The sequence below is a fragment of the Molothrus ater genome, unplaced genomic scaffold (assembly GCF_012460135.2).
Source record: "Molothrus ater isolate BHLD 08-10-18 breed brown headed cowbird unplaced genomic scaffold, BPBGC_Mater_1.1 matUn_MA502, whole genome shotgun sequence".
Taxonomy (NCBI): domain Eukaryota; kingdom Metazoa; phylum Chordata; class Aves; order Passeriformes; family Icteridae; genus Molothrus; species Molothrus ater.
Genome location: NW_023416564.1, coordinates 218,302 through 246,268, shown reverse-complemented (window position 1 = coordinate 246,268; position 27,967 = coordinate 218,302).

The window sequence follows — 27,967 nt, the reverse complement described above, 5'->3', positions numbered from 1 at the left end:
TGCTGGATCTGACGGAAGCACAGCCCGCTGACGTAGTTGTGACGCTCCTACGTGTGGCCCCGTCCTGTGACAGGTATGGGGCCCACCTGCGCAGGGGGCTCAGGGCTCCCCAGCCCATCAGCCTGTACAGCCTGGCCCAGGTGTCCGAGCAACAGAGAGTTCCAGGGCCCTCTGGCTGCTCCCTTTGCCAGCCCTGGCACGTCAGGCCTCGAGCCTGCTGCCATGCTCCCTCGCTGCCCCTCAGGGGCCTGTCCCCACAGGCCTGGGCTGCCTGGGTGCTGCTGGCCAGTGGCAGAGGGCAGAGGCAGAGCTGGCAGCCAGCTCAGCTCCCCACTGCTGCCCAGGCCCCCGTGCTGTGTCTGAGACCCCCCTGAGACAGAGCTCTAACCCCACAGAGCTGCTTTCACCATGTGGAAGAGCATCATGTGCTCACCCAGGACTGCAGAGGCAACGCTGCTGATCCTCCTGCATGTGCTGGGCAGCTGGCCCAAGCACAGCACATGCACCTCCGACGGGGACAAAACGGGTGTCTTTGTCCTGGCTGTGAGTTTCTCTAACTGGCCTTTGCTGGCCCCAAGGCTGCCTCTCCAGCAGCTCTCCATCCCCGTTCCCCCACTGCATCTCCCTGCTGCAGGCGCTGTGCTGAAACCTGGCCCAGGGGCAGCTCCAGGCCCAGCAGGCCCCGTGCTCCCCCTGCCAAGGTCTCTCCGGGCCTCTCCCTGCCAAGCTCAGGCCCTGCCACACGGACACCTGGGCACTGAGCGCTGTCTCGGGGGGCTTTGTCCTTTGCAGGCAACCGTGTTGATGTGGAAGATCCTCCAGGTGCCCTGTGTCCCACATATGGTGACGGTCTATTTCCCCCGCCTCTTTGTGCATCTGCTCTTCCAAGTGTTCCTCAGCACTCTGGATATGCCAGAGGAGGTCGATGCCTTCTGGAAGGGATGCCAGGAGGAATACGGCCTTGCCACCAGCCCCAACAGGTGCTCCATCCCACTCCTCCTGTCCCTGCCATGTCCCTGGCCAGGAGCCAGCACTCCCAGCGTCACCTGGCCTTTGCTGTGCACGCAGGTTTGCAGTGCGGACCCTGAAGTCCCTGCTCTGCCGCATGCAGCACGAGGATGTGGTGGTGGCAATTGAACGCAAACATGGCTGGGACACGCTGCTGTGTGCTGACACCCACCACTATGCCGTGGCTCTGCTGGCCAGGTGAGAGCCCCTTCTCCCCGCTGCCTCTGACATTTGTGCTCCGGGCCCAGGGAGCTCCACACAGTCCCCGAGTCGTGGGCCATCGGGCCTTGTCACCAAGGGATGGCCAAGCAGACTGGAAAAGGCTGGCAGAGGAGGGTGCCCAGCAGGAGCTGCCTCCCAAATAGCCCAGGGCCCCTTGCAGGATGCTGGGGAAAGAGCAGAGCTCTGGCTGTCAGTCCTGGCAGAGCTTTGTCCCCCTGGCCCACAGGCTTGGCTCCTTTTTCTCCTGCCAGGGAGATGTGCTGTGTCTCCATCCCCTTGTGCTCCCGCATCGCTCGCTACCTGCTGCGGCTGCTCAGCACACAGGAGCCACGCTGGGAGCTGCCCGCCCTGGCCTTCCTTGTGGAGGTGAGCCTGATGGCCAGCGCTGCCTGGCTGAGCTGCCTCCCAGCTCTCTGCCCTCTCGGAGCCGCAGCCGCCTGGGACGGTGCCCGCGCCCTGTGCTGCTGCCCGGGCCCAGGCCTGTGCGGCTCCAGGCTGCTGCCGGCCGGCTCCCCTGTCACTGCCCTGTGCCTTTCAGGTCCTCCAGTTCCTGGACTTGAGTCAACGTGGTGCTAACAGAGTCCTGCAAATCTTGTCGAGGCAGCTTCAGAGCGAGTGCAGAGAGAGGCGTCGCCTGGCGCTCAGGGCCCTTCTCGAGCTCATTGAGGAGCCCTTCATGGTGAGAAGGGGGCAGCGGCTGAGGCTGAGCTGGGGAATGCAGTCACTTGGGCTTGGCAGGGCTTTGGGTGCTGGGGCAGCTGCTCCCAGCTCTCCTGCCTCCCAGTACAGCTGCCCCAGTCCTTGGGGACAGGCCTTTGGCCTCTGGGCCCTGCGGCAGCAGGATGGCATTTCACAAACTTGTCTTCCGCACAGACCAAAAAAATGTGGAGCCTGACTGAAAATCTTGTGCAGTTCCTGTGGGACGCAGATGGAGAGATAGTTTTCATGACAGTCATGCTACTGAGCTTTATTATCTTGGACAATGACACACTGATGCCTGGCCCCATCACACTGCAGCTGCTTGAGGCGCTCCTGCCACTCTTTGACCACGTAAGGCTCACTGCCCCCAGCCACGGCCACTGCCTGCTGCCCGCACACTGTGTCCTGTGCATTTGCAGGCCCGCGCCAAGCTGAGCCCCATGCAGCCGCAATGCTGAGGTCTTTTTTTCTTGCTTCCATACAGAACAATTGGCAGGTTCAGCTGATCTCCATCCTGCTCTTCCGAACATTGGTGACTCTTCCAGAAAGGGAAAATGAAAAAAAGGCCCTGAAGACACCCCTGCACCAGAGCCTGCTGCCCCTCTTCTTCCACTGCCATGATGGCAATCAGCTTGTGGCACAGGTGAGGACTCGTGGGCTGCTGCTGTCCCCCTGGCAGGGGGCTCGGCTGCCTCCTGGCCTGGCGCCTGCCAGGCTGCAGCCTCCTGCAGGCCTTGGCACAGGGACGCGGGTCCTGCGCCCTGGGCTGTGGGGCCATCTCCGCGTCTCTGCTGCTCTCCAGGCTTCTCAGGAATCGCTGCTTTGTGTGGCCGAGTTCCTGAAGAGGAAGGATCTTGAAAGACTGCTGAAGAGCCAGAATCTGTGGAAGTTCAGCGAGTGCCTGGTAAGGACGGCCTGGAAGCCCCAGCCTCAGCCCAGAGAATCCCCCTGAGGGAGGTGCACAGAGTGTGGGGCTGGCAGCTGTGCCCCTGCCCACTGCTGCAGCCAGAGGCCTTGCAGGCTCTTCTCCAGGCTCCCAAGGGCCCGAGCAGGGGGCCGATGGAGCCCCGGCCCAGCGGGGCTACAGGGCGGGCCGGCACCACGGCTCCCCGGGCAGCAGCCGGCCCCCTCTGCCCCCTCCCCTCAGGAGCCCTGGCCAGCGGCTGCTGGCCGCGCCTCAGGGCTGTGCGCCCAGGGGAGGCCGGGGCCGGGCGTAGGCAGCGCCCGGTCCAGGGGCTGAGCCTGCGCCAAGCCTTCCCTCCTGCCGCTCTCTCCAGCTGGCAGAGGACAGCAGCAGAGCGGCCGAGCACCTGCGCCAAGCCCTGCCCTACCTGCAGAGCCCACATGAGTCCCTGCGAGCGGCGGCCATCAGGTTCACAGGTGAGCCACGAGCCCGGGCTCCCTCCCAGGCCCGGCCCGCCGCAGCTCGGCCCCAGCCCCGCCTGCTGCCCCGGCAGCGCCAGCCGGGCCCGGTGCCATGGAGCCCCGGCTGGCCTGGGCATTGCTGCTGCCGCCCTCTGGCAGCCGTGCCCTGGGGCGGCAGCGTGCGCCAAGGGCCGGGCTGAGCCCTGCCGGGCCAGCAGCCCGTGTGGCCACAGCGCCGGCAGCGCCGCTGGCAGGGAGCTGTGCCGCTGGTGCCCTCACAGGCTCTGTGTTCACAGGGATGGCCGCGCGGCACCTGAGGGGGAAGAAGGAAGAGCTCCGGCTCATCTACAACGGTTAGTGAGGCCAGCGGGGGCTGCTGGGGGAGCTGCAAGCCCTGCCCCGGCTGCCGAGGGCTCGGCTCCCTGTGTGCACCAGGGCCGGCGTGGGCAGAGCACACACAGATTTCAGGGCCACTCGGGGGATTCGTGGCCAGCAGCTTCGGGCTGGTCCCGTTGGTCCCTGCTCCCTCCTGGCCATGGCTAGAGCCGGCTGCCATGGCCCTGCCAGGGCGCTCTCCTCGGCTCCCCACAGATGCGGCATCTGACCATGGCTCTGTCCCTCTCTCTTTCAGCCCTTCAACACCTGACAGAGGACACCAGCAGTGCCGTGTCAGACGTGGCACTTGCAACATTGCATGTCCTCCAGGCACTGCAGAGTGAGCCATATTCCATCTTCCAGAGGCTGCAAGATCAGCTCCGCAGGGCATGGAGAACTCGGCCTCGTCTCTCGGCGCTCGGCTGGCTGCGCTGCTGCAGCTCTGCAGAGAGCTGATCCCAGAGGCTCTGTCTGCTGCGGCGGCCACCTGAGCCAGCAGGAATTTTCCATTTCTTTCAGATTGTTCATTTCTTCTTTTTGGTTGTTCTTTAGTATATCAATATAGAGTTTGTTGTAATACACAGACTCCCAGGAGCTTTCTTCTGCTACCCAGGCTCTGCAGGGCTTAGGGGAAAAGGGGGACAAGGGTGCCTGGGCTCGGCCAGCTGCCCAGGCGTGCAGTGTTGCAGGGAAAATGGCCAGAAACCCCTTGGCCTTTGATGGTTCTGTGGAAGCTTTTGTGCTGGTGACAGAGCAGCTGGGCAGGGGCCGGAGCTGTGGGGATCCCTGTGAGAGCGGTGCCTGGAGATGGCCACAAGCCCTGTGCCAGCCAGGGAGCGCCCTCTGTGTCCTCCTGCCAGTGTGCTGCCGGCTGGATTGCTGAGGGCTCCCGGCTGCCTCTGGATGGGGCTCCTCTGGAGCTGCTGTGGGGCTGCGGCGCTGCTGCCGGGCAGCTTGGCCAGGCTGGGGCAGCCCCTGAGGGGCTGGGGCCATGAAGGGATGAGGGGCTGGGAAGCCCTGACAGGACACGGCAGTGGGAAGGCACGAGGGGGATGTGTGAGGGAGTGGGTGGCTGTAACAGTGGCTGGAGGGGGAGTGGGTTGGAGACAGAGAGAGCACTCACCCCGATGTTCATGTGGCAAACAGAGAGCGTTTATTCTCAAGCCCTTCCTTCTAAAGGGCCTTTGAGAAACCCAGTCTGGATAATTTCATTGCTCTGATCTCTATGCCTTGTCAGATTCTGGCCAGTGAAATGCTGAAGCCTTGGGAGAGATGTGACTGGGCGAGGCCCCTGGCAGTCAAACCAGGGCTGGTACATTCACACAGCCCGAGCCAGCCTGCACTGTGACACACGGCAACAGAGTGCAAGGCACAGCTCCGGGTGCTCCCCAGGAACCTCAGCTCTGGGAGCACTGTCTGCCCCAGGCTCCAGGGGCTGCAGTGGGAGCCCAGCTGGGCTCTGCCCTGGGGCCATCCTGCAGGGACAGCTGGACACAGGGAGCATTCCCTTGCCACAAACAGCCAAGCCAGGGCTGCAGGGCAGCTGCTGCAGCCCGGACTGCACTGTTGTGTGCTGTGCTCTGGGGCTGGGGCTCCCCGCCCAGGGCACTGGGCTGGTGTGCCACAGGAGACAGAGAAGCTTCAGCTTCATCCTTACTGAGGTGGGTGCGTGGGCTGGGAAGAGTGGGGAGGCTCAAGGGGATTCACAGAGCTCATCCTGCTGCAAGGACGAGGAAAAGGGAGAGGGAGCTCAGCAGTGAGGAGAGCTGAGGGCTGGAGAGCTGCTCTGAATGACACTAAAATCCCACTGGACCTCTGAGACATTGCTGCTCCTCAGGCAGTGACAGGATGAGTCCCTAAACCTGGGGCTCTGCCTTCCTCATGGTGAGGGGCACCAAGGAAGGCAACAGTGTGATGGAGACTGCAATGGGCTGGGAACTCACTGGGGGAAAAGAGGGAGCAGTTGGGAAGTAAAAGGCAGGTGGAGGAGAGAACCATTCAGAGAAGGGCTGAGCTACAACTTGAGCAAGAGCAGGAGGGCAGGACATGTGCCCAGCCTGCAGCCAGCCAGGGCACATCCAGCCCTCAGCAGCTGCCCAGAGCAGGATGCTCCTGTGCTCGCTGCCATCTCCCAAAAGCTCTGATCCCACCCAGCCAAGCAGACGGGGACCCACCTCACGCCATCCCCCGCTGGAAGATAAGCTGCTCCCAAATGATGTCCTCAGCCTTCTCCAAGGGCACGGCCCATCCACGCTGCAGCTGCTCCCAAGCACTTCCCAATCCAGACTGGAGCCCACCTGGAACGCTTCCTCTAGGAAAACAAACAAAAAATTTTTGAAAATAGATTACAGACAAAAGGGGAAACAAGAAAAAAGGTGAAAAATCTTATCTCTACCAGGGGCTTGAGGAAGGCCCAACCCCTGCATGCCAGGGAAAAACCCACCCACGGGTGCGGGAAGCCCAGGCTTTCTCCCTTCCCCCCTGCACTGCCCCCCACAATAACAGTGACCCCAAAGCAAACAAGGGCAGTGGAGCAGCCCAAGCCCTTCCTTGCCTGCACAGCAAAGCAGCCCCTGCACAGCTTCTGGAGTCCCACCTCTGCTCCCACCATGGGGCTTTGTTTGTGTCGGGCTGGCTGCCCCAGCCCCAGCCCCAGCCCAGGCCACGGTGGCTGCTGGGGGCTGTTGGCAGGGCCAGGAGCCCACTCCCATTTGTACCCACCCCAGCCCATGCCCCAGCCCTGCCAAAAGCAGCTGGGCAGTGACTGAAGGATCAGCTGCACCCACCCCAGCAAAGGGGGAACCTTTGGTTCCTGCCCAGGCTGTGCAATGCCCAAATCTGGGAGCATCCCCCTGCGTGTGGACTCATCTGCAAATTCCCTGTGGAGCCTGGCTTTGAAGAAGGTGCCCCAATCAAAGTCCAGCATCTTCAGCTGGCCAGTGGGCAGGTCCAGGAAGAGGTTGTCATCCTTGATGTCGTCCTCGCTGTCTCCAGCAGCAGCAGCCCCACCTGGTACAGCTTCTCCAGGGGCTCCTTCTCCTTCCCTGGGCTGAGACCAGGCTGTCAGGGTTCTGCCCAGGGCCCCAGCTGTCAGGAAACCAGGACAAGCAAAACCAGCTCAGATGGCAGCCACCAGTGCTGGGCAGAGCAGCTCAGCTCCAGCACAAGGGCTGTGTGTTCCCATCTGATGAGCCCTGGGCAGTGACACAGGCAGGACAAAAAAGTCTGGGTTCCTTTGCTACTCATTGCCAAGGCATGTGTGGGGCTGCAACTCACCAGGGCCCTGCATCAAAGTGTGCCTGTGGCTCTCTCCCTTCTTCTAGGGCAGATGAATATCCTGCATCCCAGGATGACAGAACAGCTCTTCTAATGAGGGCCTTTCAAGTCCAGCATGGATAAACACAAGATCAGATCTTGGCACTCTGGGCACAGAAACCAGAAACTGCCGGGCAGTTGAGAAGGCTCCTGTTGGCTTTGCCCCACTATTCCCGTACCCAGGCCTTGCTGGATGTGCTCAGAGCTGGGCCTAAACTTTCCCATCAATTCCCTGTTTTGGAGGAGAGCAGGAGAGCAGGACATGTGCCACCTCCTCAGCAGCTCCCAGAGCGGGATGGCCACAAGCCCGCTGCTGTCTCCCAGCACTGGGATTCCCCCCGTGCCCAGAGATGAGGATCCACCTTGAGAGAGCCCTTGTGGCAGCGAGAGCTGATGGTCCCAGCTGATGTTCTGGCCCCTCCTGAAAGGGTGCTCCCTGCAGACCATCTGGTGCAGCAGGATGCCCAGGGACCAGATGGTAGCTGGCTTGCCATAGTACCGGCCAAAGTGGGTCCATTCCGGGGGGCTGTATGACTGTGTTCCTATGGAATAGAGATGGAGTTCATCAGGGGGATGCTGCTGCTCCCAGAGCCTGGCCCCAGCATCCCTGGGCATGCGGGGGCTGCCCCAGTGGCACACGGGGTGACCCACTGCCCTCTCACCAGCACCTGGGACTTGTGTACAGACTTGGGGTTGGGAAAGAAGCCACTGGGGCTGGAAGAGGGCAGTGGAAACCCTGGCAAGGCCCAACCATAACAAGGAAGAACCCACTCAGTGCTAGTGAAAAACCATGCTGTTATGAATTCGAATGAGGCCAGATTTTGATAAGGAAATAGGCTCTCGTTTATCAAAACAAACTACAGAGGAGAGGGAGTTTGAGATAAGCCCAAACTCCCACGCAACAACCCAAAGATAACAACATGTCCCAAACACACTGGGTTCCCCCCCATATAGTACCTCCCTCAGAAGGAGAAGAACCCCAACCCAACCAAACCCTCATTTTATAACCCCTCTTGGGTCCAGGATTGATGGGGTTTGGATCCGCACGTTGATTGGTCATTTTCCAGTGTTCTCATTGATCCTTATCGATATTCATTCTGGACCAATCATTTTCTCAGGGCATCGAATGATTGGTCAAGTCCCCTGTCCAATCACCTCCTGCCCCCCTTCGACTATCGCCCCCACCAAACCCTGGACCTCCCCTCCCCAGGACCCACAACAAACACCCATTAACTCTCCCCAAAACAACAATTCCCAACCCATCCCCAATTCAACACAAATTGAATTTAATAAGTAGCAATACATTTGTTCATTAATTAAATCAATAGCTAAATAATTATACAATATAAAAGCAATAACTAAATAGCTAAAACCGCTTGATTCTTAAATGTGCAGGCACACATGGTTGCTTGGCTTGCAGGAATCGTATAATGCTTTGGGAATTCCATTGTAAAGATATACCTTATAAGAAAAAGTTCACCCAGTGGTCACAGAGGAAGGCTGTAACAACAATCCTTAAACTTGCAAGAATTGCTTAGGCTTGCAGGAATCGTATAGTGTTCTGGAAATTCCACTGTATAGAAATGCCTTATAAGGGAAAGTTCACTCAGCAGTTAAAACAGGAAGACTTGGAGCCTTCATCCCACGACCACCAGAAGGCAGAAAAAGACCCCCTAGCAACTGAACGAGCAAGCGCAAAAGACAGACCACATCATCCCTGGACCCAGGAGAAGAAGGCAATAAAAGGCAAACCTTGGGGATAGGAACAGTGCGAGCCTAGAGGAGCGGAGACTCCCGGCCGCCCAGCGCTGGACTTTGCTTATTCTTGCTTGCATAATAATAAAAATAATTGTATGATCCTTAAATCCAGTGAATTCATTTATCACAATTTGTTGCCATGACTCGGATCCAGAAAACGGGGTTGGTTCAAGAATCCTGGGTGGGCGCCCCACCACCTTGTGGTCCTGGCCTTCTCACCCGACCCCTCATCTGGGCTGACGAACCTAAATTTGGGAATAAGCAAGGAAAACACCAGTAACCCTGTAAACTTTGTGCACGAAGATCCGAGTGACGACGCAGGATGCGTGAGTATACGAGGTGAACCGCTCGGTTGGGGTTGGGATCCCAGGGCACGGTGAATGAGACGTCCACCTGCGGACGACATGAGAGGGACCCTCTAGTAGTGCGGTTCTCATAGCCCGCGAGGGAGCGAGCCATGACCGAGGGGTTTTGTGTGTGTGTGTGTGTGTGGAGGTGCCTTGGAAGATGGGGCAGAAGAAGAGCAAGCCTTCTGATCCCATGGGGGAGGGTCCCCAGTTACCCCCAATACCTAAGGACAATCCGTTAGGATTAATGATCAAGCATTGGGGTGACTTTCCTTCCAGAAAGGAAAAGGATAAGGCAAAAATGATAAATTATTGCATGGTAGTATGGGGAGGTAAGAATCTGGATTCAGGAAGTATATACTGGCCCGTTTTCAGATCCTTGGAGGATTGGGTCTGTCAAGCCCTGAACATTTATGTGAATTCTAAAGAGCCAGTGAACATGGAGGAGAGTGCACATGCTAAATTATGGTTGGTAGAAAGTAATGAGCAAACGGCTAGGTTGTTCCCCCTTAAGGGAAGTCAAGGGGAGGAAGACAAAAAGTCTCGACCGGAGGAATATGTTCCTATTTATCCTCCCCCGTATGTACCACCAGCTCCCCCTGAACCCCCCCCAAACGCACCCCCGGCATCGGCCCCTAATAGACAGCAGGTCACGGACTCCCCGGATTGCAGGGGGCGTACTCGGAGTCAGATGAGGGCAGTAATTGAGGAAGGAGAGAGCAGTGGGTTGTTCTCTCTCAGGGAAATAGCATTAGGAGGACCGCAAGCTGGGATGGGGTTTGTCACTGTCCCCTTGAACTCAGGAGATGCCCGTGAGTTTAAGAAAGAGATGGGAAAATTATTAGAAGACCCTATAGGAGTAGCAGAAAGAGTGGATCAGTTCCTAGGGCCAAACATATATACTTGGGTGGAGATGCAATCCATTCTAGGCATCCTATTTACAACAGAGGAGAGAGGGATGATTAGGAGGGCAGGAATGAGGATTTGGGACACCCAACATGTTCAAGGTCCCGCGGCTGATGTGAAATGGCCCTTGCAAAATCCCAACTGGAACAATCAGGACCCCAACCATTGTGGTCACATGCAGGACTTAAGAACCATCATAATCCAGGGCATACGAGAGGCTGTGCCCCGGGGACAAAATATAAGCAAGGCATTCAAAGAGTGCCAAGGAAAAGATGAGACCCCCACTGAATGGTTGGAAAGATTAAGGAAGAGTTTTCAGTTATACTCAGGGGTGGACCCAGAGACGCCAATGGGGCAAGCGCTCCTTAAAACACAGATTGTAGCCAAATCATGGGAGGATGTTCGAAAGAAATTAGAGAAGTTAGAGGATTGGCAGGGCAGAGGACTTGATGAATTGCTCAGGGAGGCTCAGAAGGTGTATGTTAGACGGGAGGATGAGGCACACAAAAGACAAGTTCGGATGATGGTGGCGGCAGTCAGGGAGGGACAGCGAAACAACCCTCCACCACGAGAAAGAAATGGCATGAGGAGAGGTGCCCGGGATTTAGGAGGACCCCCAACTGGAGGGAGAGAAGGAACAGTGTGCTACTATTGTGGTGGAAAAGGACACGTGAAGAGGGAATGTCGAAAGAGGCTTAGGGATGAGAAAATGTTCAAAGAGGATTAGGGGGGTCAAGGGCTCTATCTATTGGGGACCCAAATGTCATCGGAGCCCTTGGTAAAACTTTAGGAGGTGGGTCCCCAGCAAACCCCCATAACCTTCCTTGTAGATACAGGGGCTGAGAGATCAACAGTTCAATCTTTACCCCCGGGATGTAAGATTTCACCTTCCACAGTACAGGTTATTGGGGCAAAAGGAGAACCCTTCAAGGTTCCTGTAATTAAAGATGTCTAAATAGAATCAGAAAAGAAAATAGGGGTAGGATCACTGCTACTGGTCCCTGAAGCCGATTACAATTTATTAGGAAGAGATTTAATGGTGGAATTAGGGATAAATATAAATATTGAAGAAAAACAGCTGAAAGCCAGGTTGTGCCCCTTACGGGTCACTGACGAAGAGAAAATCAACCCAGAAGTCTGGTATACCCCTGATACAGCAGGAAGATTGACTATAGAGCCCTTCACAGTCAACATTCAAAACCCAGAAATCCCAGTAAGGATAAAACAATATCCCATGTCAGATGAGGGGCGAAGGGGACTAAAACCAGAGGGAGAATGATTAATACAACAAGAGCTCTTGGAACCTTGCATGTCTCCCTTCAACACCCCCATCTTACCTGTACAGAAACCAGACAGAAAATACCGATTAGTACATGATCTAAGGGAAATGAATAAGAGAACCATTGCCCGGTTCCCTGTAGTAGCAAACCCCCATACATTGCTCAGTCAATTGAAACCAGATGATTACTGGTATAGTGTTATAGATTTGAAAGATGCCTTTTGGGCGTGCCCCTTGAAAGAAGAATGTAGAGATTATTTTGCATTTGAATGGGAAGATCCCGATACCCACCGAAAGCAACAACTAAGGTGGACAGTGCTCCCACAGGGATTCACAGAATCCCCGAATTTGTTTGGGCAGGCACTAGAGCAAATAATGAAATCCTATACCCCAAACCAAGGAATAACCATTGTTCAATATGTAGATGACCTTTTAATTGCTGGAAAAAGTGAGGAATCAGTTAGAGAAGAAAGCATTAAGCTTCTGAACTTTTTAAGCATCCAGGGGCTGAAGGTGTCCAAAAGTAAATTGCAATTCGTAGAAGAAGAAGTGAAGTACCTAGGACACCGACTTAGTAAAGGAACTAAAACACTAGACCCAGGGAGGGTTAAGGGAATCCTCTCCCTTCCTCCCCCAAGAAATAAGAGACAAATCAGGCAGCTATTGGGTCTTGTAGGATACTGCAGACAATGGATTGAAAACGTTAGTGGTAAAGTAAAATTTTTGTATGAAAAACTAACTGCTGAAGGTTTGATGAAATGGACTGAGAAGGATGATGAATCATTAGAACAATTAAAAGAGGAATTGGCTAATGCCCCCGTGCTAAGCCTCCCGGATGTTAGGAGACCCTTTTATTTGTTTGTTAACACTGAGGCAGGAGTAGCATTTGGGGTACTGGCTCAGGACTGGGCTGGCAGTCGAAAACTAGTAGCATTTATTTCTAAAATACTAGACCCCATAAGTAGAGGATGGCCAACATGTTTGCAGATTATAGTGGCAACAGCCCTCTTAGTGGAAGAAGCTCTCAAAATTACCTGTGAAGGAGAACTGAAAGTCTTTACCCCCCATAACATACAGGCAGTATTGCAACAAAAGGCAGAAAAATGGATAACAGACTCCAGACTTTTGAAATACCAGGGCATTTTACTGTCATCCCCTTGGTTGATACTTGAAACCACCTCTCTGCAAAACCCCGCTGAATTCTTGTTTGGAGATCCACAGGAGAATTGAACTCATGACTGCCTACATAGCATAGAAAAACAAACAAAAATTAGGCCGGACCTCGAAGAGGAAGAACTGGAAGAGGGAGAAAGGCTATTTGTGGATGGGTCCTCTAGAGTTGTTGAGGGAAAGCGAATCTCTGGATATGCAATTGTGGGAGGTGAAAATTTGGAAATAATAGAATCTGGACCTTTGAGTCCTAGTTGGTCAGCCCAGGCCTGTGAGCTGTATGCAGTATTGCGGGCTCTAAAATTCTTGGAAGCTGAGGTTGGGACCATCTACATGGACTCAAAATATGCCTTTGGAGTGGTACATACTTTTGGGAAAATTTGGGAAGAAAGAGGGTTAATAAACTCCCAAGGAAGAGAATTAATACATCAGGAACTAATTACTCAGGTACGACAAGCTTTAAGAGGCCCAAAGAAAATAGCAAACGTACATGTTAAAGGACATCAAAAGGGTCTCTCCCATTTGAGCAGAGGAAACAACACAGAAGACAGAGAGGCAAAGGAAGCTGCTCTCAGAAAATTCCAGGATCAGGGGATAAGGAGAACGCGAGATGATGAGAAAGTTCGAGTCCTGAGCTTCACAGCCCAGGAAAAGGAGAAATTAGACAAAATGGGAATAAAAGAGAATGGGGATATTTGAAAATTGCCAGATGATAAGGAGGTACTGCCAAAATCTATGGCCCGAAGAATAGTGCAGCAGCTGAATGACCAGACTCATTGGGGAACCCAAGCCTTAGTAGATCAGTTTACTATTAAGTACATGTGTATAGGAATTTACGATGTAGCAAAACAAGTAGTTAGGGGATGTATAACATGCCAAAGAGTTAACAGACATTAGGCTCGAGAAAGGATTCCAGGAGGAAGGGAATTAGCACACTGACCTTTTTCACATGTACAAATAGATTTCACCGAGCTACCGAAAGTAGGGAGATACAAGTACTTCTTGGTACTGGTAGATCATCTAACCCACTTTGTAGAAGCATATCCTACATCATGGGCTACTGCAAATATGGTGATTAAAACCCTGCTGGAAGAAATAATCCCTAGGTATGGACTAGTAGAAATATTAGACTCTGATAGAGGTCCCCATTTTGCAAACAAAGTACTGAGAGAGGTAAGCAGGGCCTTAGGCACTAAATGGCAATATCACACCCCTTGGCACCCTCAAAGCTCAGGGATGTCGCAGACATCTTTCATGAAAAATCCTTTCTTAGGATTTTTCCTTGTGAGAAGCTGCAGTTTCAGTAACCAAAGTAAACAATGGTTATCTGCTGCTGTGGAATGCAACAGGTAGACCCATGATTGGTCTCCTATGGGTGTTTGGATTTCTTGACCACTCATGGCAGAGCTGGCTCTTGCTCTGTCTGAGACACAGATCTTTGTTATTCATTCTTTTCTATTCTTAGCTTAGCGAGCTTCTCAAGAAACCTTTTCCTTTCTATTGCTTTTTAGTATAGTCTAATGTAACATATATCATAAAATAATAAATCAAGCCTTCTGATCATGGAGTCAACATTCTCGTCTCTTCTTCATCCTGAAAACCCTTGTGACCACAGTCACAATTGGTGACCCTCGACTGAGGAGGACAATCATCACTTGGTGAGAACACCAGAGGAGCATTGCTGCACTGGGTAAATCCCGAATGTGTGGCATTGATGGTTGCTTCACAAGTGACCACCGAAGTGGATTCTAGCCAGGAGCTGAAGAACTGAAGATCCGAATTTGGACAGAGTTCACAGCAAGGCTGACCACAAAGAGAACCTTCTGAAAAGCCTCCAGGAAGATGTTCAGAAAGCTCAGCAGAACCATGCAGATAGCCAGAGAGTCCTGGACACTGTCACAAGGTACTGTTGGTTTTTCCCCTCCTAAAGATGAGGCCATTCGCAGTTTGTGGCTGCTCATCTGGAGGACTTCTCCCCTAGAGGATGAGGTTCCATTCTCCCCTTCAGAGGAGAAACTTATTGCCCTCTGGCAAAAATGGGGTGAAGAGGACAGAATTCTCCTGTTGGAGACAGATCTCTATGAGTTTTTTCGATGGGCAAAGCTCTTTGGGTTTTTTACGAATGTGCTATATGCCCTCGATATGTTTGTCTGGGAGTGTATGGGCTCCATTTTCCAATTCTTTTTATACCGGGGGTTCGGATGCCCCTCAATTTATCCAACCTTTTTGAAGCTCTTTCTAGTCTTGAAACGGAGAGCAGCTGTTTTTCCCTGGATTGCTAACTGCAAGGGCAAAGCCCCGTTCCCCCCAGTTCCGGGGGAAGACCCTTTGGAGGGGGACGCTCTGCTGCTTTCCAGCCCCCCTGAACCACAGCTGGGGGGCGAAGTTTCGCCCGCAGCCGAAGTTTTTTTTACTGCGTCTTCGGAGCATGCTCAGACAGAGCCGTTTGTTCCCCCCTCCCGTTGCTCTCAGGGGGGATGGGAGTGGGCAGCGCCGCCCCGGCCAGCGCCGCGAGCGCCGCCCCAACCCGCCCGGCGCGTGAGGGCGCTTCCCCGCGCGGCCCGTCCCGCGGCCGCCCCTCCGGGGGAGCCTGTGGGCGCTCCGGCCGCGGTTCCGCCGGCTTCCCTGCCTGCATCTGAGGAATATACCTCCCAATAGCCCCTTGGGGGAACTGTTAGAGAAATGGCATTCTACAGAGGCCACAGAGGGATTAGATAAGGTGAAGATAATCCACTATTGTGTAGAAGTCTGGCCAGAATTAGAGGTGCAAGGAGGATGGCCTTGGTATGGGACAAGGGACAAGTGGATGAGCCAACAACTGAGTCATTGTCTGACAGCTCGAGGAGATACCGATCCTGAGCAATTATTGTATGTAGCTTGCTGGTTAAAGAACGCTATTGGGGATGAAGGGTGCGAATTTGTAAGGTACAGAAGAAGAAAGAGGGGAATGAAGGAGAGGATGCTGGAATTGGTAAAAGATGGGACCCCCTGGATTATTTGCCTCCTGCCCCTCCACCTTATAATCCTCTTCCTTGGGCACCTCAAATGGCAGGTCCAGTTCTTCCCCCGGCTGCCATCTCATTACCGCCTGCTCAAATTCCTCCTTCCACCTCTTAGGCTTCCCCTATGGTAGACCCAGTATCTCCCCTAGTAACCACTCCCTCACCACCCCCTTTGGCTTCTCCAGTTCCTTCTGCACCACCACAAGTGCCTGCCTACTCCACCTGCTGCATTCTCCACCCCTTCTCAAGCTCCACTTAAAATGTACCCAAGCTCTTCTCCCCCTCCTATTGCTGTCCCTTTACTTCCTCCTAGTTGGGACACAAATGTCTCCTTGCCCGGTAAACAGCTATCACCAAATACACCTGCTGATCTGCAGAAAGTTCAGGGTAACCCTGATATCCCTCAAACTAGTAGCATGGCGTCTGAAGATGGGCCGTACTGTAGTACCAGATCCAAGACCTCCAAGGCAAAGAGACTTTTTCCCCTCAGAGAAGTTCCTATAGGAGAAGTAGTGGGAGATGTTGGCTTTGTGAATGCTCCTCTTACAGCTTCTGAGGTGAGAAGATTCAAGAAAGAGTTAGGGCATTTAGTTGAGGACCCAGTGGGCATAGCCAACCAAGTGGATCAATTCTTAGGCCCAAATATCTACACTTGGGTGGAGATGAATTCCATTCTAAAGATATCATTTTCCCCAGAAGAGGTCCAGATGATTAGGGCGGCTGGCATAAGAATTTGGGAGAAAGAGAACTGTCCCAAATGCCATCAGGTGAACAGAAATTGCCACTGACAGATCCCAGCTGGAACCCTAACCAGGAGGAAAGGAGGAAGGCCATGATGGAATATAGGTCTTTGATAATACGAGGGATCAAAGAGTCATTTCCCAAAGGAACTAATACCAAATTAGTATTAGAACTAATACTGAATTTGAGGGGGCACAAGAGAAGGATGAAGCTCCTGCTGCTTGGCTTAATCGCCCAAAGTGGAACTTCCAATTGTACTCTAGAATAGACCCAGACACCACAGAAGGTCAAGTGCTACTAAAAGTTCAATTTGTTACCAAATCTTGGCCAGATATATGGAGAAAACTAGAAAAAAATGAAGATTGGCAAGAGAAGGACAGAAATGAGTTATTAAGAGCAGCATTGAAAGTGTATTTAAGGAGAGACTGAGAAAAAGCAAAGGCCAAGGCCAAGATCATGGTTGCCATAGCTAAAGAAAGTGAGGGGTGGGTGGGTCCACCACCAGGAGGAGGCAAAGATAGGCCAGGACTGTCAGGTACAAGAGAGATAGAGAGACCTCAAGTCCCTTTGAGTGAATGACACTGCTATTATTGTGGAGAGGCAGGACACGTCAGAAAGTTTTGTAGAAAGCTCAGTCTCGATGAGGCAATAGCCAGGGAACAAGAAGCCTTGGAGAGGGTTCTTAGAGGTGATGATTAAGGGTGACAGGGGCTTTACACTTTAGGGGACCCAATGCAACATCTAGAAAAGCCCTTGGTAAACATTGAGGTGGGACCCCTAAATGAAGAATTTGAATTTTTGGTTGGATACAGGAGCAGATAAGTCCTGTCTCAACAAAGTACCAAAAAGTATAGTAAAATACCCAAAAACATCTGAGGTGAGACAAAAACAGCTAGGTAGAAGGATATCCAATAGCATTAGGACTGGACAGTAGCACTAAACTTGTAATAAGTGATGTGAAAGTAAAAGGTACCTTATTGTTGTCTGTTGTGTGTGTGAGAGTGAGTCACAAACAAAGTCAGCCTCAACTTCCCGGGCAGGTAGGAAGGGGGCAGTAGAAAGAGTGTGTGTGACCTGCAAACCAGACCAGTGTTCCCTGGTGTGTGAGGGGGCCGTAGCTGTAAGAGCGTGAGTGACACGCAGGCAGCCTCACAGGTGAACGGGCACCGGAGGCAGCAGAGCCAGGGCCCTTCCAGAAGGCCCGGAGATACTGAGAGCTGGAGGCCAACCCCAAGGCGAGGGGGGGCCACAGGGACCCGTGATTTTCTGGCAATGAGGATCCACTTTGTGTCTTGAGGGTGTGAAGGAATGTGTGAAGGTGAATGAGAAATAAAAGTGAGTGAATGTAGACGAATTAAAGTATAGGTAATGTGGATTGTGCATTGTAAGTTTTACCACATCTCCTTGGAGGGAGGTGTATTGTGTTGAAAAGCAGTGTGGGGAAAAAGTTTGTTTTAGATGCAAGGGGTTGAAAGAAAAGTGGTATTTCAGCTGTTAGTGAAAGTGAGAAACAGAGGCAGGGGATGAATAGATAAGATCTTGAAAATTGAACAGCAAACCAGTAAGTTAGATGCCGAGAAAAATGGGAGAATAAAAGCATGCTAGAAAAGATACCCCCAAGACAGCCCTTTGGGAGTTAAGTTAGCTAACAGAAATACAACTCCTTGCAAAATACAGAGTAGGCAGAAATTGATGAGAGAAACATGCAAGCTATGGAAAAAGGGAAATTAACAAATTATACATAACATTAACCCAAGAAATTGGGTTTTGATAAAATCATAGTAGACCATTAATGCCTATATTTGAAAGCCCCTTTCAGGTACTCCTCATTGCTAATTCGACTCTGCGGACCAGAGGAAAATGTTAGACCCACATCATCAGATTCCACACCACTCTCACTCCCTGGAATTGGACCAAGATTCAACATCAGTTTCACGCCCTGGCATTGGACCAGACTCCACACCACTCTCCCTCTGGGATTGGACCAGACTCCACACCACTCACCCTCTGGCATTGGGCCGGATTCAATGTCAGTTTCACCCCCTAACATTGGACTAGATTCCACATGACTCACCCCCTAACTCAGGACAGGAGTCAACCACATCACGAGTTAATTCACCTGAGTATACCATTATAAAAGGACCAAAAGACTTAAAGTTGACTCTCAAAAGGAAGAGCCCAAAAGACTGATGAACTGAATAAGAAAAGAGTTTGGTATCAGAACCATACCTTATCTTAAAGTGTTATAAGACAGCTCTGTGTTTAAAATAAGTTTGTAAAAAGTTAAAGACTGTTAATAAGTAACTCTGGTTAAGTTCCCCCAATTTAGTTCCAAAGCTCCAGGTTAATCCTCTACAGACCACTCCCCTAAGAGAAACCAAAATTAGTAAGGAACGGACCAAGAGAAGTTTAACCAGAGAAGCGGGGAGAAGGGACTCTAAAGAGCTTGGAAGCTTCTTCTTAGTAAAGTTCCCCAAGAGGCAAGGCCGGGTGGGCCGGTCGTGCCAGATGACCCATACCAGATTCTTGGGAAGAGCAGTAATGATGGCTCTAATTGCTGGTGGTGCTCTGGGGAGCCCAAGAGAGCTGTGCAGTGAGTGCTACCAACCCTTCTATGAGGAGGAAGAAGTGAGCTCCTTGTCTAGAGTCCACACCAATTCTAACCCGAATTGTGTTAACCTCCCCCAATGTATTGGATAGTCCAGAATACCACCACTTTTAGGCAGCAACTCCTGGGAGAGTGCCCTGTAGGAGAAACCTGGTTGTGCTTGAATGTGATGCTACTGAAGCAAGCCTGGTACATCAGGTCAAAGAGAAAGAGACAGTAAAAGCAATAAGAGAACAAGACCATTTAGAGATACCCCGAGGTAAGAACCTATTCATAGATTCAGTGAAAAAAGTTAGCCACAAACTAAATTTAACTGATTGTTGAGTTTGTACTCAGATGACCGAAATTTGGCCATGGGAAAAGATTAATCTAGGGCTATTAGAAATCTGTAACTGGATACAGAATAACTCAGAATTTAGTATTAATTTAGTATTAAGGGGTACAGTACACCAGTAAAAAGAATGGTCTGTAAATGGCATTTAGCAGTAAAGAACTCTGCTACCCAGCGGATCCCAAGAGATCCAAATAGATTTTGGTCTGTTGAAAGAAAAGAACAAGTGTATCTACCATGAAGCATATGAATTTTATGAGTATACTGAAGAAGGGATAAACCCCTTTTGGGGAATGAAAGCCATTTCTAAATATTGGGAATGTCCAACAGAACCTAAGCATACATTTTGAGGGGCCCCTAAACACCTGTTTTGGATCTGTGGTACTACAGCATACACTAAATTGCCAGGAGACTGGTCTGGCAGTTGCACCATTGGAATGATAAAACCATCGCCCACCTGGGAGTGACATCCCTAAACATATCCAAAAATTTAAGCATTTTTCCTTATAAATAAAATTCAATTAATTAATAAAATGATAATTATATTATTCTGATAGTATTATTCAAATAAATTACCTAATTTGTATATTTATATTAAAAAATCTATACACTTTTAGCAACACAGAAAATCATTGGTCATTGGTTCTAAGTAACACAATTCCCTTCATTAATTCATTAAGCTCTATTGGGTATTTATTTCTTTTTCTTTATGGTAACTAATATTCTTTGTAGACCTTTTGCCATCATTTTTATCATCTTTTTTTTCGCATATGGTCAAGAGGAGGCACTTTGGGGTCCATGGAGACATTTCTGGGGCACATTTGGGGCAATTTTGGGTCTGGGGAGGGAATTCAGAGAGAACTTGAGGGTCTGGAGGACACTTGGGGAAGCCAGGTGGGCACTTGGACGGGGCACTCAGGGATTCTGAGGGACAGTTCGGGGTCCGGGACAGCACTTGAGGGTCCAGGGGGGCCCTTTGAGGTCAGGGAGGGGAATTTGGGGCCCTTTGGGGTCCGGGAGGGCCCTTGGGGGGCTGGAACGGGGCTCTCTGGGGCGCGGGGGCTGATGGGAGTTGTAGGCGTGAGTCTAATACGGTTTAATGGGGCCGCGGAGCATCACGGGAGTTTGAGGCGCAGCTGCAATGGCTCTCCGAGAGTCGTGGGGCATGACGGGAGATAAAGTCCCGGCTGGACTACCGCTGGACGTGCGCCGCGGAGCATGATGGGAGATGTAGTCCTGGAAGTGGTTGGAACGCGGCGTTTGGGGGTCCGGGAATGCTCTTGGGGGACACTTTTGCGTCCAAGCCGTGACTTGAGGTCCTCGGGGGAACGTAAGCGGCTCGGGAATCCGTGGGGGGGAGTTCGGGGAGCTCTAACCGGGCTCTTTAGGGCGCGGGAACGGCAGGAGTTTTAGGCGCGGGACTGTGTTCTGAGGGGCTCTGGGGCCACGGGGGATAAGAGGAGACGAATTCCCAGAAGTGGCTGTATCGGGCATCTGTGGGGTTGGGAGCACTCAGGGGAACTGGGGACGCCTTTGTGGGCTCCCAGATAGGCACTGAGGGGGCACTGAGGGATCCTGGAGGGTCTAGGGGACACTTATGGGACAGATGGGGGCGGATCCCGGGGTTCTTGGGAGCGTGGGGCATGACGGGCGTTGCAGTCCCGGCTGCAATGGGGCTGTATCCGGCCGCGGGGCATGATGGGAGTTGTAGGCAAAAGGAAAATATGGCAGCCATCTAGGCACCGCCCCCAAGCCCTGATCTCTGGCTCTGATTGGCTGTGAGTGGTGATGGGCGGAAGCCTCGGCAAATGAGAGGCGGCGGAGGCGGGAACAGCCTCTCCATTCCCTCCCAGTACAGCCCAGTTCATCCCCAGTACTACCCCAGTACAACCCCAGTAAAACCCCAGTGCCCCTCTGATCCTTTCCAATACACACCAGTCCCTCCCAAAACACCTGAGTCCATTCCCATTCCCTCCAGTTCCACCCAATTTCAAACACAGGGTGCCCCTGTGTCCCCAGTCTTCCCCACAATGTTCCCAGTGTTCCCCAGTATGTCCCAGTCCTCCCCAGTGTTTCCAAGGACAGTTTAAATTCTCACACTAGCCGTGGCAGCCAAACCCAGCAGTGGGGTCAGAGCAGTGCCCATGGCCACAGCCCCTTGCAGTGGCCCAGTGCAGCTTGGGCTGATGATCCACCCTCACAGCTGGCCCAGGGCAGCTCTGCAGTGGCTTTGGTGGCACCTGGGGCTGGCACACACCTGAGCAGTGTGTCTGTTTGCAGTGGGGAAACTCAGGAGTTTCAGATTGCTTCAAAAAACCCCAAAAAGAGAAAACCCCTCTTAGGCTGAGTGCAGCCAGCTCTCCAGGCACAGCAGGTCCCAGGGCAGTGAGGACAGACAGGATGGGGCTGGGGAAGGTGGAGCAAGGTTGTCCACACTGGGTCAGAGCTCCAGGCACAGCTTTTGTGAGCAGGCCAGAGCTGCTGAGGAGAGACCCTGGGTCAATATCAATCACAGAATGCTGCAATCATCTCTACTCTAAAGAGAAAGAAAATAAAATACATCGTTTAAAATAGGAATGTCTGTTTCTGATAAGTTTTTTGAAATCTTTCTCCATCACTGGACTAGGAAAAATTTAATGACTCTCTCAGAGCTTTGGTGTTGTTTACATCAGACTCAATCCCTGAGAGTGTCTTCAAAAAACCTCTCAAGAACTCAAACTTAAATTGAAACTGCAAAGTTTCTTGAAGTTTTAATGGATCCCACTGAGGGACACGACTGAGAAAATGTCCCCAGGTTCCAGTTAGAGCAGAACACCGTAGGCAATGATGACAGCTGGGGACAAAGAAGGCCAAGGTGTCTCTGGTGCTGAGCAAAGCTGGATGTGTTTGAGGAATGCCAAGGGCCAAGGCCTGAGCCCCAGGGCCTGGCCAGGCAGATCCTGTCCCTCCCTCCTTGCTCAGGGCTCTTGCCAGGATGGGCTCTGGCATGTGGGGATGTGCAATGCCAAGGGCAGGAGCATGGGGCGGCCCCTGCCCGGCTGCTGAGCAGGGACAAGGAGACCATGAGGTCCCAGGCCTGCAAGGGTCACTTGTCTCCTGCTCCTGCCTCAGGCGCAGGCCCAGCAGCCATGGCCAAAGTGCTGCCCAAGTTGGCTCTGGCAGGGCTGTCTTGCAGCTGCTGCCCATGCCTGTGCCCTGTGCAGCCCAGGCTGTGCTACGGTGTCCCTGCCCTGCGCCTCTGTCCCTGCAGGCTGTCGGCATCCCCCGGCTGCCCCACCTGGCTGGGCCCTTCCTTTGCTGGCAGCTCTGCCTCCTGCCTGCCTCTGCCTGCCCACACAAAGCCTTGGGCTGATACCAAAAGGGTTCATTCCATTTTTACCCTGCCTGGGAACTTTCAGCACAGGAACAAGGCATGCAGGGGCTGCTTTCCCAGCAAGAGTGGTTGGAAGAGAAGAAGAAGACATCTGGCTCAAGGGTGCTGGGGTAGAGAAAACAAGGAGTGAATCTGGGAACTTGGGGTGGGTTTTATGGAAATGGGTAAGTTGTAATTTGTATTTAGCCACTGTGTATAAGCAACACAGTGGTAGAATTACATGTCCTAATAAGGTTAGCAGTTATTCCATGTTGGACCTTAGGCCTGAATAAATGATACCCTCTGAAACAACAAATTAGTGTTATGGAGTCTTATTCTGATATTTTGGACATTTGGTGACAGCAGAGGCTGACAGAACCAAGGAGTCAGCTGTGACACTGTGGAACCCCATGGAACAAAGGGTCCCTGGTGATGCACTGGAACCCCATGGAACCAAAAGTCCATTGTATCAGAGCAAGGCCTCATGGAACCAAGGAGAGCATTGCTGACAGTGTGGAAGCTCATGGAGCCATGGGGTCATTGTGGCAGTGTGGGGCTGCATGGAACCAATGGTCCATTGTGACACTGCAGAACCTTCTGGAATCAAGGGGATCATGTTATGCTCTGGAACCTCATGGAACAAAGGATCCATGGTGACACTGCAGTGCTCAGACCATTGTTGACAGTGTGAAAGCTCCTGGAACCAAAAGTCCACTGTGACACAGCAAGGCCTCCTGGAACCAAGGGTCCCTTGTGGCTCTGTGGGGCTTCCCAGAACCAAGGAGACCATTTGGACACTGTGGGGCCTCATGGAACCACCTGGCACTGTGACACAGCGGGGCCACATGGAGCCAAGGGGCCACTGAGACACTGAGGAACCTCATGGAACCAAAGGTCCATTGTTACACTGAGGAGCCCTGTGGAACCAGTGGGACCATGGTGACACCGTGGTGCTCCATGGAACCAAGGGGCCATTCTGATTCTGCTTTGCCTCATGGAGCCAAGGGGCCACCATGACACTGCAGGGCCTTGTGGAACTAAGGCAGCCTTGTGACACTGCGGGGCCCTTGGAACCAAGGGTCCATTGGGAGATTGCAGGGCCTCATGGAACCATGGAGACCATTAGGAACCTTCAGAACCCATTGGAACCGAGGAACCATTGTGACTCTAGAGGGCCTCATGAAATCAAGGGGACAACAGTGACACTGTGGGGCTCCATGGGACAAAGGGGCCATTCTGACACTGTGGAACTGAGGAGACCATTGCTATGCTACGGGACATCATGGAACCAAGGAGGCCATTGTGACAAAGCAAGGCCTCATGGAACCAAGGGCACAATAGTGACACTGTGGGGCTCCATGGGACCAAGGGGGCATTCTTAAAGTGCAGAACCAAGGAGGCCATTGTGACACTATGGAGCATCATGGAACCACAGGTCCATTTTGACACAGCATGGCTGCATGAAACCATGGAGGCCATTTTCACACTTTGAGGCCTGGTGAAACCAAAGGGCACCTGTGGCACTTTGTGTCTCCATGGAATCAAGGAGTCCATTGTGACACTATGAGGCCCTGTTGGGCCAAAGGGCAATTGTGGCCCTGTGTGGCACCATGGAACCAAGGGACCATTGTGACCCTACAGGGCCCCATGGAGCTAAGGATTCATGGAACAATGTGGGACTCATGGAACCAAAGGTCCATTGTGAGGTTGTGACACCCCATGAAATACAGGACACCATTTTGACATGGCAGGGTCTCATTGAACAAGGGTCCATTGTGATACAGCGGTACCAAGGGGAGCACTGTGACACTGCTGGGCCTCATGGAAGCAAGGGGGGACAATTGTGATACTACAGGGCCCAATGGAAGCAAGGGGCCAGTGTGACACAGCTGGGCCTCATGCAGCCAAGGGGCCACTGGGATCCTGAGGAACCCAAAAGAACCAAGAGGCCATTGTGACACTCTGCAGCCTCATGAAACCAAGGAGGCCATTGTGCCATTGTGCAGCTCCGTGGAACCAAGGAAACCGTTTTGACACTGCAAGGCCTCATGGAAGCAAGGGACCATTGTGACACTGCAGAGGCCAATGGAAGCAAGAGCCCAGTGTGACACAGCAGAGCCTCGTGTAGCCAAGGATCTAATGTGACACCAGCATTTTGAAACTGTGGGGCCCTGTGGATCCAAGGGAACAGGGAACAGGTCTGGTTGGCTTGGCCTGACTGGCTGAACTGCCCTTGGCATGTTGAGGGTCTGTTCCCCATGTGCCCCTGAAACACTGGGGCTCTGGGCTTTCCTTCCTGTGGGAATGAACTGGCCTTCTCCTCCAGGTGCTCATGTCTAAAATCAGGATTCTGTCCCCAAAATTCTGTAAATCTGAGATACAGAATCCAAGATATTTATTTGGTTGCTCCTAGATGAAATCTGCCAGAACAGACAGCTCAGGCTGGCCTTGGCCTCTGGTGGCTGCTGTTCATCAGCCCTGAAACACTGGGGCTCTTTGCTTTCCTTCATGTGGAGATCATGGTAACAAAAAAAAATTAGGGCATCAAGGAACCAAGGGGCAATTGTGAGACTGTGGGGACCCCATGGAATCAAGGCAATCATTGTGGCACTGTTGGGCTGCATGGTTCCAAGGGGCCAGTGTGAAGCAGCACTATGGAAAAGAACCACCCACCTTTCCAGGTGCCCAGAGCCAAAATTGATACTCCCCCTGAAAAATTCCCTATCTGCAAGATTCTCCCAGACAAAAGCTGCCAGGACAGAGAGCTCTGGCTGGCCTTGGCTTCTGGTGGTCACCTCTCATCTCAAGGAAGCCCTGAGGAAAGAATTTGAACAGGTTTGACTACTGGAACATCAATGAGTCTCTCCTCCTCTGAAAAATTCAGATGCTCTCCTGATCATTTGAGTCTTTATTTCCTCATTGTGTATTATGCATGAAATAATATTTTCAGTTACATAATATTATTCTTCTCACTCTATCGGTGTTATCTGACACAAAACACCTCCTCTACATATGGATCCAGGTCACCTGTAAAGGCAAACACAAGAAAGAATTCAGCAGGAATGATTTGTCTCTGCTCCCATCTGTCCCATCTCCTCTGGAGCTGGAGGTGCAGCCCCAGCACTGGGCAGGGCTCAGGGCTCACAAGCTCAGCTCCCACCCAGAGAACTTGCAGACCCTGGGCTGCTCTTCTTGGCCCCTGCACGCTCAGCCAGGCTGAGATGGACACTGATGGTTTCTGGGCCAGGCTCTCTGAGCCCAGCCCAGCTCCCTGCAAGCTCTGCCAGCTGCCCTGAGCTCTGGGCAGCACCAAGGGCCTTTCTGAGCCCAGCCCAGCCCAGCCGGCTCTGGCCCCACAGCTCTGCTCAGGCCAGGCTGCTCTGGGCACTGGCCCACGGCCTCAGCCCCTGCCAAGGGCACAGCAGCAGCTGCAGCTGCCACAGGACTCAGCCCCACCATGGGGGAAGGTGCCTGGCCAAGGGAAAGGAGGCTCCCTGGCTGCCCTGCTCTCCTCTGCAGGAGATGCTGAGAGCTCTGCAGCCCCTGCTGCCATCCCATCTGCCCAGGGCAGCACAGGAGCCCCGGCCTTGGGGCCCTCGAGAGCTGCTCCTGCTCCAGGGCCAGGGCCCATCCCAGAGCTGGGCCAGCCACAAAGCTGTGCCCATTTCTGTTCATTCCTGCTCTGATCAGGATGGATCCTCAGCACCTTGGAGGTTGGTGATGAACTTTACTTTTGCAGAGGCCTCTTCTTTCTTGAGCTCTTCAGTTCAGGAATTCAGTGACAAAGGCTCATAAACATTTATTCAAAACATCCAAACAAGACAAGCCCATGGGAATAATTCAAGTCTTGAATTCTTTTGTGGTTAATTAGAGATATTTCAGATGTGTATTCAAACTGAATCTACTAAATTGAAAAGAATGAAGAGAGAATTGCTTTGTCCTATTTAGTTTTCTTTCCCTGTTTATAGATTGCTATCAGCAATCCTCATTTGACATTGATCCCCAGCCCCTCCTAATGCAGTTTGAACAGATATGAAAATTAAGACCCTCCATGGCTGACAATCAATCAGACTTTGTCCCTACCCCCTCCCCACCATTTCCCCCATCCAACCCCTGGCACTCAGAGCAGCTGAGGAATGGAGTCACATCCAGGGGTGTCCCCAGGTCTCAGGATTGGGGCCAGGTCAGTGAAATCTCTTTATTGCTGATCTGGACAAGGCCATGGAGGGCACCTTCGTCAGTTCCCAGGTGAGCCCAAGCTGGGTGGCAGTGTGGCTGTGCTGGAGGGCAGGAAGCTCTGCAGAGGGATCTGGCCAGGCTGGAGCCATGGGCCCAGGACAATGGGATGAGGTTCACCAAGGCCAGGGGCCGGGTCCTGCCCTGGGCTCACAACCACCCCAAATCCCTGGCTGTGCCCTGCCCCTGATCCCCACAGCCTGCCCTGTTTCCTTCATCCCTGCATTGCCAGGGACTCTCTGGGACAAGGGAGCTCTGCTCTGGGGATGGAGGGAGGTGCAGGTGCCACCGCTGGAGTGGGAACCAGAACTCACCAGGTTTGTGTCCTTTGGGGGTCAGGAACTGGTGGGACTCAGAGGCACAGGAAGTTTCTCTTCATGGCCAACAGACCATGGTTGAACAGGACACAATTCAGTAACAATCACGCTCTTCCCTGAGCCATGTGCAATGTCCCAGCAGCCTCTGACATGTCCACCATCCACAAGTGATTTCCATACTAAAATTAATTTTAGAAAAATATGGTTCTGTGATAGATATAAACACATTTAAACTCTTGTATCACAATGCCCATCCTCGAGTGGGGATAAAACAGCCTGAACAATTCCCATTTTTTTAAGCTGTCAGTGGTGGATGGAGAATGGGGTCAGGCTGCTTTTGGTGTTGAGGAAATGCTGAAACCTGCCTGACTCATTTCATCTCCTCCTGTCCTGGTTGATCTCCCCTCTTTTTCCCCTTCCAGCCATTGGCTTTTGTCTCCCCCATGGCCCCCCAGTGAAGAGCCTGGCTCTGAGTTCTCCATCCCCTCCTCGCTGGCACTGCCAGGCTGGGATGAGGAGCCCCTCAGCCTTCCCTGCTCTGGGCTGGACAAGCCCAGCTCCCTCAGCCTCTGCTCACAGCCCAAGGGCTCCAGCCCCACCTTGGAGGCCCTTCCCAGACCCTGCTCCAGCTGCCAGACATCTTTCCTGCCCTGGCAACCCAACCCAGGCCACAGTGACCTGGATAATCCCCGTCCTTGATGTCCTGGTCACACAGCCCTGGCCCCTTGTCCCTGAGTCAGGTTTTGGGGTGGATCCTGTGGAACATCCTTGGGGGAGGCTGCAGCTCCAGGTGGACCGGAGAGATACCAGGGGACAGGGACCCTGCTGGGCATGAACAGCTTTGGACTTCTCAGGGGAAACTGTGAGTGGGGTCAGGGGCAGAGTGACCAACCCAGTGACCTGACACAGCCCTCCTGTGATGTCACAGCCTGCTCT